Raw genomic sequence first — 22,139 nt, forward strand, 5'->3', positions numbered from 1 at the left:
TTAGAGATCACGGGTTCAATCCATGCAGGCCGCGGAATTCGATGGGGGCGAAATGGAAAAACGCTCGTGTACTTATATTTAGGTGCAAATTAAAGAACCCTACGTGGTCAAAACTCAAATGCCGCGGATGCCTCGTAATTATACATCGTAGTTTTGCCACGCGAAACCCCAGAATTTATTTTTGTTTAAACGAAGTAGCTGTGTCGTTCGGCGCTTTTCTAAGGAGTAAACAAAATGAAATTATTCTCGAGCCCGATTTTCCAGAAAAACAGGTTGTGCCGTTCTTATATTTCAAACCTGCAAGTAGTGCCGTTCCCAACTGTACGCCAGCTCGACTGAGCAGCTTGTATACATAAAACGGCTGTTTTCAGGTATCCGCGGTGTACTATATCATAACGAGCATAATGAATAGCAGCGGTGGCGTAGAGGTAGAACACCCGCCTCGCGCGCAAGAGGTCCGTGGTTCGAATCCCGGTGCCGGCAATTTTCCACCGGATTAAAAAAAAAGAAAAAGTCCGCGTGTTGATAAAATTGCATAAACAGGCCTGGAGTGTGGCCTAATCCCGGTGACCAGAACCGGTAACGCACTCCCTCGCCAGAGCAGGATTGGCCACCCTGGTGCAGTACTTGGCCACAACCTCCTATATGAACAACACAATCAAACCCCGGCCCTCAGTCCCCAGCAGCTGTGAAGCAACTGACCACGGCGGCGGTCAGGCCTGCGACGCAGCAGAAGGTGCTAAGAATCACTGGCTCCGGACAGGCCGCCATTGGAATATGAACCTGGCAACGTTTAACGCTAGAACGTTATCTAGTGAGGCGAGTCTAGCAGTGCTATTGGAGGAATTAGAGGGCAGTAAATGGGATATAATAGGGCTCAGTGAAGTTAGGAGGCCAAAAGAGGCATATACAGTGCTAAAAAGCGGGCACGTCCTGTGCTACCGGGGCTTAGCGGAGAGAAGAGAACTAGGCGTCGGATTCCTGATTAATAAGAACATAGCTGGTAACATACAAGAATTCTATAGCATTAACGAGAGGGTGGCAGGTCTTGTTATGAAACTTAATAAGAGGTACAAAGTGAAGATTGTACAGGTCTACGCCCCTACATCCAGTCATGATGACCAGGAAGTCGAAAGATTCTATGAAGACGTGGAATCGGCGATGGGTAGAGTGAAAACTAAATACACTATACTAATGGGGGACTTTAATGCCAAGGTAGGCAAGAAGCAGGCTGGAGACAAGGCAGTGGGGGAATATGGCATGGGCACTAGGAATATCAGGGGAGAGTTATTAGTAGAGTTTGCGGGACAGAATATGAGGATAATGAATGCCTTCTTCCGCAAGCGGGATAGCCGAAAGTGGACATGGAGGAGCCCGAACGGCGAGACTAAAGATGAAATAGATTTCATACTCTGCGCTAACCCTGGCATCATACAAGATGTGGACGTGCTCTGCAAGGTGCGCTGCAGTGACCATAGGATGGTAAGAACTCGAATTAGCCTAGACCTGAGAAGGGAACGGAAGAAACTGGTACATAAGAAGCCGATCAATGAGTTAGCGGTAAGAGGGAAAATAGAGGAATTCCAGATCAAGCTACAGAACAGGTATTCGGCCTTAACTCAGGAAGAGGACCTTAGTGTTGAAGCAATGAATGACAATCTTGTGGGCATCATTAAGGAGTGTGCAATGGAAGTCGGTGGTAACTCCGTTAGGCAGGACACCAGTAAACTATCGCAGCAGACGAAAGATCTGATCAAGAAACGCCAATGTATGAAAGCCTCTAACCCTACAGCTAGAATAGAACTGGCAGAACTTTCGAAGTTAATCAACAGGCGTAAGACAGCAGACATAAGGAAGTATAATATGGATAGAATTGAACATGCTCTCAGGAATGGAGGAAGCCTAAAAACAGTGAAGAAGAAACTAGGAATTGGCAAGAATCAGATGTATGCGTTAAGAGACAAAGCCGGCAATATCATTACTAATATGGATGAGATAGTTCAAGTGGCTGAGGAGTTCTATAGAGATTTATACAGTACCAGTGGCACCCACGACGATAATGGAAGAGAAAATAGTCTAGAGGAATTCGAAATCCCACAGGTAACGCCGGAAGAAGTAAAGAAAGCCTTGGGAGATGTGCTAAGGGGGAAGGCAGCTGGGGAGGATCAGGTAACAGCAGATTTGTTGAAGGATGGTGGGCAGATTGTTGTAGAGAAACTGGCCACCCTGTATACGCAATGCCTCATGACGTCGAGCGTACCGGAATCTTGGAAAAACGCTAACATAATCCTAATCCATAAGAAAGGGGATGCCAAAGACTTGAAAAATTATAGACCGATCAGCTTACTGTCCGTTGCCTACAAACTATTTACTAAGGTAATCGCAAATAGAATCAGGAACACCTTAGACTTCTGCCAAGCAAAGGACCAGGCAGGATTCCGTAAAGGCTACTCAACAATAGATCATATTCACACTATCAATCAGGTGATAGAGAAATGTGCGGAATATAACCAACCCTTATATATAGCTTTCATTGATTACGAGAAAGCATTTGATTCTGTCGAAACCTCAGAAGTCATGGAGGCATTACGGAATCAGGGTGTAGACGAGCCCTATGTAAAAATACTGAAAGATATCTATAGCGGCTCCACAGCCACCATAGTCCTCCATAAAGAAAGCAACAAAATCCCTATAAAGAAAGGCGTCAGGCAGGGAGATACGATCTCTCCAATGCTATTCACAGCGTGTTTACAGGAGGTATTCAGAGACCTGGATTGGGAAGAAATGGGGATAAAAGTTAATGGCGAATACCTAAGTAACTTGCGATTCGCTGATGATATTGCCTTGCTTAGTAACTCAGGGGACCAACTGCAATGCATGCTCACTGACCTGGAGAGGCAAAGCAGAAGAGTGGGTCTAAAAATTAATCCGCAGAAAACTAAAGTAATGTTTAACAGTCTCGGAAGAGAACAGCAATTTACAATAGGCAGCGAGGCACTGGAAGTCGTAAGGGAATACATCTACTTAGGGCAGGCAGTGACTGCGGATCCGGATCATGAGACGGAAATAATCAGAAGAATAAGAATGGGCTGGGCTGCGTTTGGCAGGCATTCTCAGATCATGAACAGCAGGTTGCCATTATCTCTCAAGAGAAAAGTATATAACAGCTGTGTCTTACCGGTACTCGCCTACGGGGCAGAAACCTGGAGGCTTACGAAAAGGGTTCTACTCAAATTGAGGACGACGCAACGAGCTATGGAAAGAAGAATGATAGGTGTAACGTTAAGGGATAAGAAAAGAGCAGATTGGGTGAGGTAACAAACGCGAGTTAATGACATCTTAGTTGAAATCAACAAAAAGAAATGGGCATGGGCAGGACATGTAATGAGGAGGGAAGATAACCGTTGGTCATTAAGGGTTACGGACTGGATTCCAAGGGAAGGGAAGCGTAGCAGGGGGCGGCAGAAAGTTAGGTGGGCGGATGAGATTAAGAAGTTTGCAGGGACGGCATGGCCACAATTAGTACATGACCGGCGCTGTTGGAGAAATATGGGAGAGGCCTTTGCCCTGCAGTGGGCGTAACCAGGCTGATGATGATGATGATGATGATAATGAAGCAGTTAAAAGAACGGCATGCCTCACATACACGTAGAGATACATGAATATTTCCTTTGTTCGTTGAAGGAGACAAGTGTGCTACAACATCAACTACTCAAGTTTCAATGGGATGAAATCATGGTGATGCTGTCAAAAAAAAATTTCCTTGCCCGAATTGAGTTCACAGATTTACAGGCTGCCCCGAAACGAGGCATTAATATTGATTGACAGCTAAGGACGTGTTAAATAGAAGTTTTCAACCCCCGTGCGTTAGTTTGCTCAGGAACTGGTGCGCCTCTGCGCAGCAGCTGCGACTCGCCATCAGCATAATCGTTCGGAAGTCCTCACTTGCATCGGTCAATCGCTCTCGATCAATTCAATGTGCTGTTACGGGTTACATTCGAACAGAAACGACTACTAGATACCCGTTCTTCTCGTTCCTTTTCTAAGAAACAATATATCGGTGAAACGGGACAATCAATGAACGTCCGGTTAACGGACACAAAAAGTTTCCCAACGCCATCGCCGAGCACGTCGTGAACCTTAAACCCTTTTACGGACGTTGACGAACTTCCTATTTGTTGTTTTCTTTGCTACTAGTGTTTTTGTTTATTATTTCGTTTGTTTGCAGCATCGGCTCGATGCTTTCTAAGAGGGGGGTATTGGCACGTGTACTTGCCTTTATCGGGCGACACGTTTCACCGCCTAACAAATGTTATGGCACAGCGCAGGACGCGCTTGCATGTGTGGGAAGTTTCTGGAATGTTATCGATGGTTCCATCCACCGACTGTGACCGAAACTTGTGTAATCTGATTGCATGTGTGCGCGACACGAATAATGTAGAACTTTGTGGAAGGCGCGCGGGTCCGAGCGATTAGTCTGGAACATTCGACGATTGATGTATAAAAGCCGACGCGCTTGACCCGCTGATCAGATTTTCGACGATCGCCGACCGTGTTCGCCGCTATCGTTGTGCTATAAGTGTAGCCTGTCTTGCGGGCACAGGTTCGCCCTATAAAAGTTAGTTTTGTCGTTCACAGTATTGCTACTGTGTTCTTCTAAGTCACCACCACGTGACAATATATACTGTGCCGAGGGGAGTATATGTCGTCTTGAAAAAGGCAAGTCCACTTGTCGAAAACGTTGGCTCCTGCTTCCACCTTGTTCCCGTTTTGCTCATCGTCTTGAATTTCCACACTCCGCCTTCCCCGTGTTATACATTTATGCCTATATCACTGATTGCGATTACAAAATCTTCAAGAGAAAAAAAACCTAGCAAGCCGACTAAAGAATGTCATTAATTGGTTGGTCGTCACCAAACATGTGGAATTATGTGCGCATTATGTAATTTCAAAATTGGCATGTCATTGAAGCCATGCCGCCGTGTTATAAGCCTTTGTCGTTCGACAGATATAATTCCATCGTCAGTACGTCAGCCTCATACAGCCATTGTCATGCCTCCATGATCATGGACGACGGCAACGAAGTGCCATAGCAAAGTGGGACGATATTGGAGTACGCGGCATACAGCCGAAGCAACGAGTCTCAGAATTACCACCACATGTGTGAAATAAACCTGAATTCAGGAATATGGCCTGTCGCTACATTACTTGAGTGCTATTCCCATAACCATCGACAGTCATTGTGAGGCGAGTTCAACCATATTGCGACAGAATTTAAATGGACACTCCAAGCGCATTCCTGCCGTCGGCGTCGCCGTCAGGTTCCGTATGGACGTCCGCACGCCAAGTTTAATCCTAGACGCCAGCGCTCGTTTCTCCCCTGGCGGAACGATTTCACCTCCAACGGGTGTAGGTTTCCGCCGCCGCTTCCCTTCACGATGGCGCCGGCGTTCAGTTCGCGCTGCGCGCGAAACGTCTTTTGTTTGCGACGGCGCCTCTTCGCATGACCGGAAATTATTATTGTGTTGTTGACTGTCACGACAGCAATGTAAACACGACAGGGTTGATGCCACCAGTGAAATTCTGCCGATTCACAACAAAATGGTACGAAAAAGCAGACGACAGACATGGAATATTGCGGTGCGCCGAACGAAGTAAACAAGTGGCAAACGAAGCGAGCTCGTTCATTGATGACTCCTGAGTGTATGACGGTTTTTATATGTAACCCACATGAATTTAATAATTACTCGGTATATAATCCTTTTATTCATACAAAAACTTTCAGCTGTTCGACCAGCGCTTGCCCTGTCTTCCTTCTCGTGTTTCTTTTGTGCGTGCGCTGCCCAAGAATGGAAACCACTTCCGTTGTATGCGCTAGCAGTGGCCGAAGTTCACGCGTGCCGAGAAATTGAATATGTGCACGATGCATTGAACATGACCGGAGTTCATTCCCGCTTCACCACTGCACCGATCGATCGAGTTACCGGACGATACAAGCCTGCGTCTTGGCCGCGCCGGCATTCCTGAAGCAGAAATGATTACTAATACTCTCAACTTCCGTCTCTTGAGCACTGTTAAAAAATGGCCAAGCTACTTACATTGCTGCCTCTATTCTATATTGTAGGGGACGTACTAGTAAAGTTGTGTGCGCATGGTCGTACTTGTGCTATGCAGCGATATATTTTGTTTATTTCCGCACAGTGTCGATGGAAGTCCGTTGTCGCCATCAGAGACAACACGGATTTGTGTCAAACATTTTGTGAGAAACTGCAAAAATGACTTATTTACTAAACGTTGTGCGACGCCAAACTCTGAGCCTTCACTGGCGATAATAGAGTTCCACAAACTTCTTTTGCCAGCATGCTTCGTTTGTTCTTTCAAAAGGCCGGGGTACTGAGCGCGTGCACGCATATTTCTTCACTGTGTGTGCTACCGTAATAAGCAGCGACAAGACGCACCAAGATGTGCGGACAACGTGCTCAGTCTTTATTTGACTCGAAAGGAAAACAAAAGCACTCAACAATGATCACTATGGGGGTCGAACACGATGAAACAAACGGATACGATTAAAGGAATGTTTTAGGTTAAGACAATGAGCTCGAAGTGATTTTTCTCGACAATCATTCACTACACCAGACAGACCCTGCCCGCCGGCGGGGAATCGGACACGTCACGCTCCGAACTTCAGTTAGTATCTCGTCATGTCCCCAGCGGCAGCGATGACAGTGCTCATCCTGGAAGGCAGTGAAGTGCAGAGTCACTTCATTCGCAGCACGTCTCAGTCGCTGATTATGTTGGATCGAAGCCTATCCTCAGGCGACTGATAGAGGGGATCGTGCGCCAGCGATACTTACGAGCCCCAGACATTTTAAATGATGGCGCCCGGGGATTGAGGCGGCCACTCCAAGAGAGTGACGGCGCGCTCTTCCAGCAGCTCTTGCACAACACGAGCAGTGTGGATCGGCGGCATATCGTGTTAGAATATATAGTCGCCTTCCAGGAACGGGCCGTCAAGAACGTAGGGAATCAGTACGTCGTCTGTGACTGCCCTGCACCTTTCAGCGATGAACTTACCGTCTAGGCGTATCAGTGGGCGTCGCAAAACGCTTAGTACAGAATACCGGCTCATTTGACGCAGTAACGATGAGATCGGCGCACTGCAGCTGACAGAACGCTTCCCGACAATGCGGCCAGCGCGCGCCGCCGTTCAAGACCCCGCCCCTCGAGCACCTGCGCGAGCTGCTGCCGCGCCTGACTCAAGCGCTCGCCGCATCGCGATGCAATGTGCTCCGAGTTTTCCACTAAGCGTGCAACAGTCTGTACATCGTCTTTCGAATGAAACGTCCACGCAAGCACACGTAGGCACACACCGCGCGCGGTACGAAACGTGCCCAAACACCCGCGGTGCAAGAGGCAAACAAGGGGGTGCAAATGAGAGATGGGAGAGGCGTACCACCCGCTAGTTAAATTTTGCCCCGCATGCGGCGCTCTCGACGCCGGCGAAGCAGCGCCGCGCGCGGTGCCGTTCTTGTCAGACCGTTTTTTCGTAGGCGCCGCCACGAGCACATCGAAATTGGATTTCACCGCTCTTTCTGCGCACGCGCGAGGAGCAGTGGTTGCGAGAGAGAAATGTGAGGACTTTAGGTGCTCAAAATTTCTCGTCGTTTGGGTACTATGGGGAAGAAAACCGTTTCCTCCGTTTGTCCCTAGCCGAGCTTGCAGCACAGAATCCACAGGATGCGCGGCCGGCAAGGCGCAAAAGCCGCGTCCGAGGTGAGTTTGTTGCTATTTTGTTGAGACGGTAGCATATTAAATTTTATAGTCGCAAGGGGATACGTTTGGAAGTGAGGTGTCTTCTCGGATGACTTTAGTGGCAAAGCATTACGTCGTGCCGATGCATTGTTCATTAGTGTCGTTGATCAAGGTCAGCATACCACACACTTCAGGGGAATCGCGGGAACGGAAACAGTTTATGAATTAACTGCCGTGCCGATGCATTAGTTCTTAATGTAACTGAGAATACAGCACACTTGGAGGTTCGTGGGAATGGAATCTTGTACTCTGTATGTGTAAGTACTAAAACTTGTGTCGCCATGCAATCTGAGTCGTAGTTCGTTGTGAGAGCTGTACAGCCACACTGGCAAAACACTACCCCTGCGGATGAATACGGAAGAAATGTATGCTAAAGAAAAATGGTCGTCATGAAAGTTCATAGCAGTAGACCTTTGTGAAAGCTGTACAGTAACACTGATATTAGCTAGTTAATAATCCCGGCTGTTACAATGTCTAGCTCATATAAGGGGCGCTCTATGTGGGCGAAACAAGGGCTCAGGTCGCTACAACCGCATGCGAAATAGCTCTGAATGCCTGCCAGTACACTTGTTCGGCGTCTCCGTGCTTGTACTGCGACAGGAGACGTGACGGCAAGTGGGCACGTATATCACAGTGGCTGCTTTCCACTATTGGTAAACTTTGCCGCAATACAGTGGGCATGCTTCTTTGCGCGACACTGGTGCCCTGCAGCGAAGCTGGCTTTAGGCAAACGGCATTATGCAACGCTCGAGCCATGTTGTCTGTCACTGCGGATAGAAAACGCATACACGTTCAAGCTATTTGAGCTGCATCATTTTGTCGATGTTTAACCCTCTGTACTAAATGAAGAGGATAACGTACGCCTGTGTGGGTGATTTAAAACATTGATAAAAAGCCTGGTAACATATGTGCAGTCAGTCAAAAAAAGTGCAATTCAGTGATGACCCTCTGGAGGTGGATCCGCACCTATATAAGCACAGCCGGCTCATCAGTCACAAAGTAGGAGCTGAAGAGAAATTTTTAATGCTCATTACACGACATTGACAGCGATTCATTTGTGGTCAGCCAGTGACAAACGCATCGCACGAAACAGTGAGACTTCGTTTAATCTGCAATGCTTATGTGGCGAACGGGAGAGCAAAAGGTGAAAACAATGTTTTCATACAAGGCAAGTCATCCATGTAGTGGAATTGTATTTATCGTTGGTGTAGTGTTGATGCACTTTCTGAAGTCTAACCTTTAATGCAGCTTAGTTTCCGTTGGTGCAAGTGCTTCTACTGGAAACATCCAAAATATGATTTATCAAATCAGGTTGCCATCTTGTAATTTTTGAAATTTTCCTCTGGTCTTAAGTCTTTTCTGAATCTGGAAAAGCTGGCTGATTGTACATTTAATCTCGAGATAGTTCACACACTTCCAGCAGCACAGGTTACCACACTTTGTTGAGTGCAGATGAGCACTGCAAATTCAATCATTTTGATGAGGCACCGATCTAATGCCGCTCACGCTTGCCACAACACTTTTTCAACTTGTACTGTACTTGTTTCTCCCACCTTCCATTTACAGCACCAGGGCTAAGGCACAACAGCAAAAACATTTCTAGTGGAAAATGCTTGCTCCTTGGCATCTGATCTCCCCATTCATTTGCTACTTTCTTCAAATTTTTCTTTTTATGTGATGCTCTTGCCTTCACACACTGTCAGACTTCTCCTTCATGCGTTTCCTTAATACTCCTTCTGTCTGCTTCTTGCTCGACATACCGTGCATGCCTTCAGTCATGTCCAATTGATCGATGCAGTCTTGTCCTTTTGTCTCTCTCCTCCAGACCTGCAGCTTTCGACCACTCCCCAGCATTATTTTGCTTCTTTTTGTGATAGTGCCTGGCTATCTGTTGCTGATGCCACACATTCACTTTGCAATGGTTTATTAGACCACATACATAAATTAGTAGCTGTATAAAACCTCGACCCTCCAGCACTTCCACAAAATTCATGCAGAAGTGGAAACACAGATTACACTTCATTCCTCACCACAGCTTACTATGTCTGCATCAAAGCTTGATATTACCTACACGTCTGCACTGTCTTTGTGTCTTCCTTTGTAGCTGTAGGTCACTGCATGAGCAGAAAAAGATTTTGTTACTTAAATGTTCATGTGCCTAAGTAGGCAATGTAGTGTACTTGATTTTCACAATGCTTAACTCAATTGGTGGTATGCCTGCACTATAATATGCACCAACTGAACAGCATATCCAAGCAAGAAAATTGCTAGCCTATCACAGTTAGGTTGAGTCATTTGAATGAAAGTTGGGACAGTTTTTGTATGGGATGGTTGATGGCATTCAGGCTCATCATGTCAACCTCAAAGTGGAAGCAAAAACGCAGTACATGTATAAAAGATGAGCAGTTTTATTGGATTGTGATGCTTTACATGCACCTCACTTCAAGCACAATGATGTCGTTGCGTGTCACCTGTGTCGATATGAAGCCACTGCAGCTGGTGAGCAATGTGCTCTCAGATGGCACTGGCTACATTCCTTTGGAAAGGCATCCTCATGTTACACAATGTAGTGAAGATGAAGGCTTTTAAATTAATGTGTACTTTATTTTTTATTTACCTCTCACCTACTGTTGCCAACACAAATGATGTCTCCTGGTAAGCAGAATGCCTGTGAACATTGCAAGGCACAGTGTCAGACAACCGTTCATAATATTCAGCATAATACTGTAGAAGGCGGCCTTCTGGTTTGTATACATGAAAGCACCAGGAAAGCAAGCTAGATAGACTAAAGACTAGCTGACTTGACAGCTCTGTACAGCCTGTACTGCTTACAGAAAGCAAGTCACACTGGTCATGGGACCTATAGCAGCGGCATGCAAATAGAGGTTTGTATTGCCTGTAGTACATATACATAGCCTTTCTTTGAAAAATATGTTTGGTCACTTTTCACTAACTTTACCTAGTCAGGACATGCATTATCACTTAAACTGCTTGGTCTTCAAATAAAACGAGCATTTTCTGCATAGTAACTTTTACTTACATGAAATATGTGGTGGTGTTGACCTGTAGAAGTGTACAGAATAAAATACATAAAATCTTGAAGCACTTAAGCAGAATTTATAAACAATGCTAAATTTAGGTGTACTGACAAACTGGACTGTACAACACAGATAATATAGGGCACTTGCAAGACAGTTTCTTGATGGCCTAGTTCCTAGGAGGTATTTAGAACGAAAACAGCGTCAACTGATTGGAAAAGGAAAGGGGACAGACAGTGCTCACTTATGACTCAAGGTTTTCGTGTGTGTGTGCAGTAATATATACGAGGTGGGTTCAAAAAGAAACCAAACTTTTGAAATAGCATGCCAATCAGCAGAGGGAGCGCGCTGCGGCTACTGAGCGCATGTAGCGGCAGGTTTAGACAACAAACTGCCATTTGCCGCATGTCGCTCTGACCGTTAGTTGGCGAGCTACAGCCGCTGAAGTGAGCACATGAACAAGCTGCTCTTCGGATTGGTGCCAAAGTGACAATGAAGGAATTGGAAGAACAGTGTGTGTGTGTGAAGTTCTGCTACAAACTTGGGAAAACTTTCACAGAGACATTTCAGTTGCTTAGCCAAGCATACGGGGAGGACTATATGAGTCGCACGCAGTGCTATGATTGGTTCAAGCATTTTGAAGAGGGAAGAATGTTGGTCGGTGACGATCCCAAGCCTGGACAACCTTCCACATCCACAGATGATGACCACATCGAGAGAGTTCGAACTGTGATTCATGGAAATGGTTGTTTGACTGTTCGAGAAGTCGCTGACGAAGTGGGTATCAGCATAGGATCATGTCATGAAATTTTGAGTGACAAACTTGGGATGCGTAGTGTCAGTGCAAAATTTGTGCCACGTTTGTTGTCTGGTGCACAGAAGCAGACCCATGTTGAAAGCAGCCAGGAAATGCTTGCCGCTGCCAATGACGATGAAAACTTTCTTAAGAACATCATAAGAGGCGATGAGACATGGGCTTATGCCTACAATGTTGAAACGAAAGTGCAGTCGTCGCAGTGGGTGGCCAAAGGTTCTCCTCATCCAAAAAAAGCACGCATGAGTCGGTCAAAAATGAAGGTGATGTTGGTTGTGTTTTTTGACTGCAAAGGCATTGCCCATCAGGAATTTGTGCCACATGGTTAGATGGTAAACAAAGAAGTTTGCCAGGGAACCCTAGCATGTTTGAGAGATTTTGTGTGCAGTAAGAGGCCTGAATTGTGGGAAAATCAGGCTTGAATGTTGCATCATGACAATGCCCTGGCTCACATGTCGCTCCTTGTTCGCAGCTACTTAGCGAAACACCACACTCCTTTTGTGCCCCACCCACCATATTCTCCGGACCTAGACCCTTTCCAAATCGTAGAGGAGATCCAGGACAATGCGAGAACAGACCTGCATGCCATTCCAGAAATTGCATTCCAGGAGGCTTTCCAAAAATGGAAGAAAAGATGGGAAGAGTGCATTGTCAGTAGAGGGGACTACTTTGAAGGGGACAGCACTTAAGATGTTGTACCATAAGCAGCAAAGCTGTTATAGCAAAAGTTCGGTTTCTTTTTCAACACACCTCGTATGCACGGAAAGGATGAGGTTCAAGGCAGGTACAAGAACACACAATGTGAGGTCGAATGTAGAGTTTAATGTCCAAACCACAGCAGTAAGCTGGTAACCTTTAAATGGTAAGCAGAACAGTAATGCTACGGGAACTGTCATGCCCTTCATAATTGTAACAACTGTCGGAATGTTGAAGTGTCTTTTCAATGTCCCATTAATTTCCACTATTCTCATTCTAAATGGGCAAATGCACCTCCATTCGTTTAGCATAAGACATATCAAGAGATCAACCCCACTAATGCTAGTTCTTTCTAGGTAGCTGAAGCAAAATAGCATTTCGTTCAGTCAGTATTGATGCAAGTTTTCAAACACACCTATCATGAAATAGCTCAGTTGTCCATCTTGAGCAAGGCAGTTATTAGCTGGTATAATGTCAGAATTTGTTTATCATTTACTGGTAGACCTGCTGATGATAATGTAAGCAGAATGCTGCTGAGACCAATGAGAAAGTGTGAAAAAGGAAATAATTATTACATTGTTCCAGCCATCATTCCCTAAGGTGTCCACCCTGCCCCATCGTAAGCAATCACTTCACATCACAGCATGCATATCTTGTGCATTTATTTCACTCTTTCTCTATTGTGTAGGACTGGCCATATTAGCTTAAAGCACTAGAAATCAATAACAATGACATCAGCATTGCCGCTGAGGAAAGACTGAAGTTAAAGAAAACAGAACAAAATCATACAAGGAAAGTAAGGAACACACATGAGCACCTATTCACAACTGGAAGTTTATTGGTGAAAAAACAGGTACAACCCAAATTGATAAGGGAAAAAAATGTTCACGGAAAAACTGTACATGTGTAACATGTCGGTATAACTTGTCGGTGCATAAAGAAAAAAAGACTAAATGTTAACCTTATCACCCAAAGGGTCCCTGAAACTATTTTAGTTGTGTGTTACCTACACGTACACAGTATCTCTTCTCGAATGGTTACTCAAAAAAGCTTCATGTCACCATGCTATATAAAGAGCTGCAAGTGGTTAAAAATTACCCTCCTCTAAAGCCTTTCCTCTCCAATGTCACTTTTATTCTATGTGGCCTTGGCTATGTCCTGCCTCATTGGACACGACATTGTACAGTGAAAGTAGTGTTGGCTACTTGCAGTTTACTTGAACCTAGTGTGTCCCTGTGTCACTTAGAGATGCAGCTTTTTTTTTTGTTATTGTGGTGATGATGGCCTCAAAACGAAGTTTACATAGAGCTGTTTTGTTACATGTTTTGTACAGTGTGCAGTCGCGGTAACTTACTCTCTGCACTCACCTGCAGTACAAGAATATAAGTGCAATAGGTACAGTGCAAGTTTCTGCCACCATATGTACCCCTCTGCTGCTTTGCTTTGGTTGCTGTCGTAACTGTGCTATTGTTAAACATTATTGCATTCTTTTTCGCTCTTTGCTTGCACATCTACAGCCTGGCACATCTATAGCAAAGCCCTGTTTTTTTGGAGAAACTCTCTAATTCATACCTTCCCTGCCACACACATACAAATGTACTATCGACCCAAAAAGTTAACGAATGAAGGGATCTCACAAAAAGCTGAATATCTCCGCAGCCTCAAAACGAAGCCTGGTATTCCCATTTCCAGCCTCTACTAGTATATGCGAACATTGTGATGTACGGTTTTACTGGCTACTTTTAAAGGCTGCTCGGATATTTAGCGTTTTCTGAGATCCCGTGGTCCGTAAACTTTTTTAGTCGATAGTATGTGTGTAGACAACAGTGGCAGGCAATCTGCTATCTCAGGCAAGCCTACCACTGGACTCAAGAAACATCTACATGTCTTACATTAGTGTGTTTACTTTTACAGGTACATCAATTACTATGCCTTCATATCCTACTAAAAATAACCGTAACCCATTAAAGACCAGTGTGACCATATGGCCACGTTAGTCTGCACAGTGGATTTCAATTAATTAAGATTAGCAAAACGGCACCAAAATCGCGTTTGACATGCCGTTTGACAGATTAGGGTTCCCTTTATGGATACCAAGTGGCAGCAGGTGCCCGTCGTTTTGTGGGAGCCCCTCGCAAGGGCGGGAAAAACTGTTGCTGTGCGAGTAGCGTCGCCATGCATCACTACAAGGGATAATGTTTTTTTTACTACTTGTTTGAGCAATAGTCGGATATCCTTACCTCCATATTGCTCTTTGAAAATGTGAGCTACGATGAGCATTTGTGAGAGATTAATGTTTGATTTATCCATGAACGAGCGTGTTATCTTGCGCGTTGCCATATGGTCACGCTGGGCCTTTAGGCTACCTAACTTCCTATTTTTTTTAAAACTGCATTCTCATCTCTTGCACGGCTGCTGGCATGTTCCCGCAGTAGTTATTTCTTATATTATTGTCTGAATAGGTTGATGTTGGAATAAATAGCGAAGATACTCAAAGACGACGCGTCAGTGATTTATATCGACCGCGAGACTCTAGCACCTATTTGGATGAAGAGTCGGCCGAGGAAGACTCAGGCGGGCTCATTGACAATCTAATCGGGCGGCAGCTATGAGCCGGCGCTGAAACTGTTTTCTCTGAAGGACGCCGCATTGGTGGATCCAACTCGGACGATGACGACCCAGGCGGGCTAGGTGACGGAACATGAGAAGTTTCTTCTGCTGTAGTTGATGCGGCCATTCCTGCGAAATTAGTCACTGCTTCTAAGTGGACGAACGGTGATCTCCAGAAAAGCCTTGGCATATTTCCCTACCCAAACTTTGCTGCTTACAGGGACTTTTCACCTGTTGAGTTGTTCGAAATCTTTTTTGACGAAGCCGTCGTGGAGCTGCTAGACGAACAAACAAGAAAGTATGCGTTATTTTTAAGTATGCCCGATCCGGAGGTTACCAAAGAAGAATTAGGTTTTCTTGGAGTGCTCGTTTTGTCCGGCTAAAACCGCTTGCCAGGGAAAAAGTGCCACTGGGACAGCGGCTTGGATATGAGCAACACGGTGGCCTACAAAGCTATGCGAAGAAATCGTTTCGTACAGATAATGCGATGGCACTATTGATGGCACTATTGAAAGCAAGGTTTCTGGAGCACTTTCAACCTGTGCGTCACATGAGCTATGACGAAAGTATGATTGAGTATTATGGTCGTCATGGCTGTAAACAGTTTATACGCGGAAAGCCTATCCGCTTCGGGCATAAAGTATGGTGCCTAAATGCCAAGAACGGATACCTTGTACACTTCAAAGTGTATCAAGGCAAGCAGGGGATCCCGGAACATCTGAAAAATATGAAAAGAACTTCGGAAAAGCAGCGGCGCCACTTCTTCAAGTGGTGAATGAACTCGCAGCAGAGACGCACGACCTTCCTTTCTTTTTCTATTTGGATAATTTATTCACAGGCATGCCACTACTCAGGCATCTCAAGGCACAGGGCTACGAAGGCACCGGGCACAGTGAAGCAGAACCGTGTTCCCAGAGAGTGTCCTATCGCTCGACCACAATTCGTCAAGCGCCAACCTCGCGGGCACGAAGAGCCCGTGCTGAGCAACAATTGGATAATTGCTGACCTCTGGATGGGTAATTCTGTAGTAACGATCGTAAGCACCATTCATGGCGTAGAACCAATGTCATCTGCAGACAGGTACTCTCGTGTTCACAAGTAATGCACAAAGTATGACGACGCATGTGTATTCCATGATTTAAACCATATCGCACTAAATAAGTGCTCAACTATTCACAACGTATGTTTTTTGTGATGTTTCATAGCTTGAAATAAATGTTTTTCAATTCGCGTATTTTGCTGTAGCGTAAGGGCCCAGTGTGACCATATGGTCACGGGCTATATTTCAAAATCTAATTAGGCAAGAGTAATAATTTTTTGCAAGTGAATTATTAGTACAAAGGTAAGTTAATATATTAGATTTATTTCAACATAGCAAGAAAAAAAAAGAAACCGGTCCCTAATGGGTTAATGAGGAGGCTTGCTTTGTGTATTCTTAATGATGTCATGTGGGAAGCCAATCCACTTCATGAAAAAAGATCACTTGTTCGTTCTACTAGAGGTGGCTAAAAACCTCGGGAGTGGTGCCTCTGTGACATCTAGCAATGGTGATGTTTAATACCTAATAATTACACAATTTATGCAGAATACCTAAATTTTATTTCATCATTCATCATTAGTACAGAAGGAGGCCCCGAAGTTACAAAAACTGTCAGTGGGACCTATTAGTAGTTTAACAATATATTAATTAATACATTATGGCAACATAGCAGTGATACACATCAGAATACACGAAGTTAATGAAGCAAGTAATCAAATACAAGGAAGGTGCTTACAAATACAAGCAAATGAAATAGATGCTGCGTATAAATAAATAAAAATGTAGTAATTAGCACGTTATGGAAACATAGGGATGACACATATCAAAGAACACAAGGTTAATGTACGAGATAATTAGAAACAAAAATATGCTTACAATATGCAAAGTACAAGTGAAATATATACTGTGCGACAAAAAACTTAAAATTTCTAAAAGTAAGGAAGGAAAAAATAAAGACAATGGGATATGGAGAATAAAAGCGATACATTAGGCAAATACAGAAGCACTGGAAGTGGTAAAATAAATTTGTATATATGTTCATAGTAATGAGTCTGTAGCCAGTAGTGTCGATAGTAAATATTTCTTCATATCTCTCTTGAATGTTAATGTTGTGCGGCAGGCTTTAATATGGGGTGGTTTAATTTAGTGTTTAATCGCCATAAAAGAGCAGTAAACATTGACAATTAGTGTTTATTTGAGGAAGGAAAGAATTCTTAGAGGAATATCTCGTATTGTTAGTGTTGGTAAGAGAAGATATATTAAATGCTGAACCCTTGATCATCACCAGTAGGTGTGCTACTGACGGTGCACTTGCACAAAACTCAAAATAATTTCGGAGCCCTGGAAACGGAAGCTTTTTTTTCCCTACTCGTCAGGTGTCTCACAATCTGCACTGATGGCGTTCTTCTCGAGTATGGCTGGAGTGCATATTTGTGCTGTGCAAATGTTCAAAATGTCAAATGTAAATCAAATAGTTGTTGACCATTTGACTTGTATTCAATTGGAGAACACGCAATTAGAAGTGATCAAATCTTCCTTTCTGTCAATAATTACACATACTGGAATCTTTAGGGAGAAAGTCAGGTGCATGTGGTGACCATTCTCAAAGGGAACTGCAGTTCCTGAGCAGACATATACAGCAGGTGCTTTTTTGCTTTGCTTAGTAATTTCTAGTCGCGCAGTAAGGATGCCTCGCCTTTAGGCAGCCAACGGATTTGTTTTCTTAATTGAGGCTGTAAAAATTATCATTTGGACAATGTGAACGTGTTCCTGATGTCATCTTGGTGCGGCAGATACTATCACCTTTCAGTCACTCTCATTTACTAACTTATCAGTTGGCTAGAAGCCTGGTTTGACTGGCATTACATGTGTCAAACAATCTAAAAAACATCTCTTCTAAAGCTTTCCGCGGTTTCTCTTCCACCTCTCGAGTTTTAAAACCCGCCATAATGCCTTTGGCATTGTGTGCTGCTAATCGCAAGGGCGCGGAATCAAATTCCGACTGCAGCAGCTGCATTTCCACGGGGAAGAAATGCAAGAACACCTGTTTACCATGCATTGAGTGCACATTGAAGAATTCCAGGTGGTCAAAATTAATCCGGAGTCCCCCACTATGGTGTGTCTCATAATCATGTCGTGGTTTTGCACATAAAACCCCAGACTCACCTCTTGTGTTCCCTGTAAGTAGCATTGGTTACACGCATTTAAGGCCATACTGCTCCACTCAAGGCCCATATGTAGTAGGGGTTTTCATATTCTGATATTTCTGGATAGAATTAAATATGGATATTTGACGAAACTGACCTATTGATTATTGAATAACAAATATGTTCACATTTCAGAGAAGTGTGGAGTATTTTTGAAAAAAGAAAGAAACTTTACATTGCAAGGGTGGACTTTTAACATTGTTGGTACAACATTTTTTTAGTGCTTAGCGCAGACAAGACAAGACAGACGAGAGAAGAGACACACACAACTGGTACTTTCAACGATTTATTGGAAGTTGGATCACGGGTTTATACATGCAAGCATTTGCTAGCATTCTTGATAAACCTGGCCAGATTGATGTTATATTCCTGTATTGCAGACAGAAAAGCATTTGAGCTTGTTTGACACTCTAAACTAATTGAGAAGCTCGAAATCACAAATCTTCTGCCATACATGGATACTCACATGAATGAGCCCACTTCATGTGTCGACCACTCGAATCTGTTTTAAACACAGGCCTATTTCCAAAGCTCCAACTGCAGTGCACTGGCTTTTATGAGATATGTAAATTAATTTGGGCTAGTTGATGGGTCTTAAACGAATGCACAGTGCAAAACAAAATATATATGGAAGTGACAATGTGGACAGAACAGTCTTCCAACTGTTTCTATTAGATCATAACCTCCCTATATCGAAGCAACATATAGGGAACTGACAGTTAAAGTGAAAAAAAGTGCCAGTCCTGATTACACTCCCTTAGGCATTCACATATTTTTCAATGATATCCCATTCATGCACTGCGTGCACAAGAGACAATTTAAATATGACAAGCCTTTGGTGTAACTTAGAATGATCAGGGGTTCCCTGCAGTGCGATTAGGCGACAAGTTTGGTTCAGTACATATTGATTGGTTTCATTGGATGGTATTTATATAATTGGTATTTTTACAAAATATTTCGCCTACTGCCTAATGTGAAATTTGAGTGCAGCTCTATACATGTTTCCATTTCGCAATATATTGACTAGCATGGACAATCTGTCTCGTGTGGCACTTTCGCAAACAAAGCGAAGTGTGGCACGACTGCATTACTAATTGGAAGACCACAAGAGCAGCACATGGGTGATGCGTGGGCGCAATTCACAGCAGCTGCCGCAGACAGACCTCTGCTCATGGAGCGCTTTGTGTCCATACAGATGATGCGCACTAGTGTGGTATAAAGGCATCCAAGATTTTCTTTCCTAGGAAACGTCTAATGAAGCAATAGCTCCTAAGAAGGCCACTATCCAAAATAATCAAGAAAGGAATAGAGAAAAATGTCACAGAAAATCACATCAAACTAGGTCCAAGCATAAAAAATTGACCAACATTCTAGGCCTTGCCCTTGGAAAAAGTCTTGCAGCAAGGTTAATTGAGCACAAATAATGTGCAGGTATTCTATGGAGTGATGTCAAGGCTCAAACACTGAGCTCTGCTCTTCTGCAGGACCTTGGTGATGCACATTTTAAATGCCATTCTTCTGGCTACTATGGTTTCCAGGAAAATTGGTCATCCTTAATAGGACAGGACACCACCATAGTACTTTTTCAGGCATATTACTTGCGCTAGCAGACAAAACAATTAAGGTCTACTGACAATGAACATTTGCGGCAGGACACAATAGCAATGACAGTATTTGGCAGGATGTTTAGACAACAGACTAAAAAGAATGGACTGGAGGTGAAAGCAGTTCTTCTGGTGAAGTATTTAGCTCGGCTTTAAACAGTGCATTGCTTGCATACAGGGTAACGTACTTGTCATGTTCAAGTTTGTAACAGTGTACTTATGATGGAAAATTCTGATCAAAACCACACAGTGGCATGGTGAGGCAAGTAGACAACACAGTGGTGTTAAAGCATTGTTTCGGGCTGAGTACTAAGTAGCAAGTTCGGTATTCCCGCACAGCAGCCAGGTTAATGAGATCAAAAATGGGAATAAAATGTCAAACCAAGTGGCAAAGCATGAAGCAAGACCTATAAAGTTTCAAAATTCTTTGAGTCATGTGTGCACCTTGTTGGCAAATGTGTGAACTTTCGACGCAGAAAAAATTTTGTCATTGGAAACAACTTGTCAAAGATAATCACTTGTTTATCAACAAAGCGAGATTTTATCACACAAGAGTTCAAAAAAGTCTGCTTAAAAAATGAGAAACACCAGTAATTTTGACCTTCTCTTACATTGAACACCCTGTGATTAAACTGTCTGTGGCATCTCTAGCATGTAATGCAGACCAACACCTAGGCAAGAGACAATACCAGCAACTGCTGCAGAATAGGCGAAAGCAGAGAAAACAGTAATGGAAGAAACAGGCTGTAGCATTACAAAAAGAAAATGCACAAGTTTGATGACAAATGATCAAAAAAATACAATTCAAAGCCCTTCCATTATGTGAAGATGGAAGACCAGCTGAAGCTGTACTTGTTGACAAGTATATTGAGTTATATATGGTTAATTGCTATATTGATTAAATAAAGAAACATACACGCAACTTCGTAATCTTTGATTTTCTATTTACTTTGTCACCATGGTAACCATTGCTTTGTGGTCACTGTGATATACTGCAATTGGTCGCCGATGCTTTCGTGCCCACTCCCGCTTCTGTTTGCAAAGGTGATCCTCACGGGCACACTGTTCTTCATGGGTCACAGAGCAGCTATCCGACATTACCGATCTGCAGACAAGACGGGTCTGGCTATAGCAGCTGCCCATTGCCTTCACACTGTTGCTCACACCGGTGCTCTAAACATGCACATTGTTCTTCTTCAGTACAGACTAGACGCGTCCTGGCCATAGCAGGACCAAAGTAAAACTGCTGATAACGTCGCTAGAGCGATGTCGACTTCACAAGAAAACGAGGCATAGACATTGGTGGGTACACAATGACGTTTTATTATTCTGCCATCCACTCCGGAGCCACTGAGCACTGCTGGCACACAGCAGGCTACTGTGGATTCAATTTTGTAGACGCAACTTTTTTCTACACACCCTGTCGATGTATGCACTATTAGTCATGGTCAGAACCTAGCCATATACAGCTTCGCTGTAAAAATAGCAGGGGAAACGGAAGCAGACACGTTCAATGCATCACAAAGGAATGCAGCAGGCAAAAAGATGTGGTTTCTGCAGTACAAGCAGATAGCTAAATCACTTCGCAGTTGTTCTAGCCTTGTGAACTGGAATAACTGGCTTTCCTATCCAGGAAGCATGGGCAACGACACTGCACACATGTTGCTAATATCAACCTTTGATGCAGACATAGTAACATGTGGTGAGGAATTAAGTGTAATCTTTGTTTCCACTTCTGCATGAATGTTGTGGAAGTGCTGGAGGGTCAAGGTTTTATACAGCTATTAATTTATGTATGTGGTCTAATAAACCATTGCAAAGTGAATGTGTGGCATCAGCAACAGATAGCCAGGCACTATGACAAAAAGGAGCAAAATAATGCTAGGTTTTCGAAAGTTGCAGGTTCTGGAGGAGAAAGAGAAAAGGACAAGACTGCATCGATCAATTGGACATGACTGAAGGCATGCACGGTATGTCGAGCAAGAAGCGGAGAGAAAGAGTACAAGGAAACGCATGAAGGAGAACAGCCTGACAGTATGTGAAGGCAGGAGCATCACATAAAAAAAAATTTGAAGTAAGTAGCAAATGAATGGGGAGATCAGATGCCAAGGAGCAAGCATTTTCTGCTAGAAATGTTATTGCTGTTGTGCCTTAGCACAACAGCAATAACATGGAAGGTGGAAGAAACAAGTACAAGTTCAGAAAGCATTGTGGCAAGAGTGAGCGGCATTAGATCGGTGCCTCATCAAAATGATAGAATTTGCAGTGCTCATCTGCACTCAACAAAGTGTGGTAACCTGTGCTGCTGGAAGTGTGTGA

This window comes from Dermacentor variabilis, chromosome 2, assembly GCF_050947875.1.
Source record: "Dermacentor variabilis isolate Ectoservices chromosome 2, ASM5094787v1, whole genome shotgun sequence".
NCBI lineage: Eukaryota > Metazoa > Arthropoda > Arachnida > Ixodida > Ixodidae > Dermacentor > Dermacentor variabilis.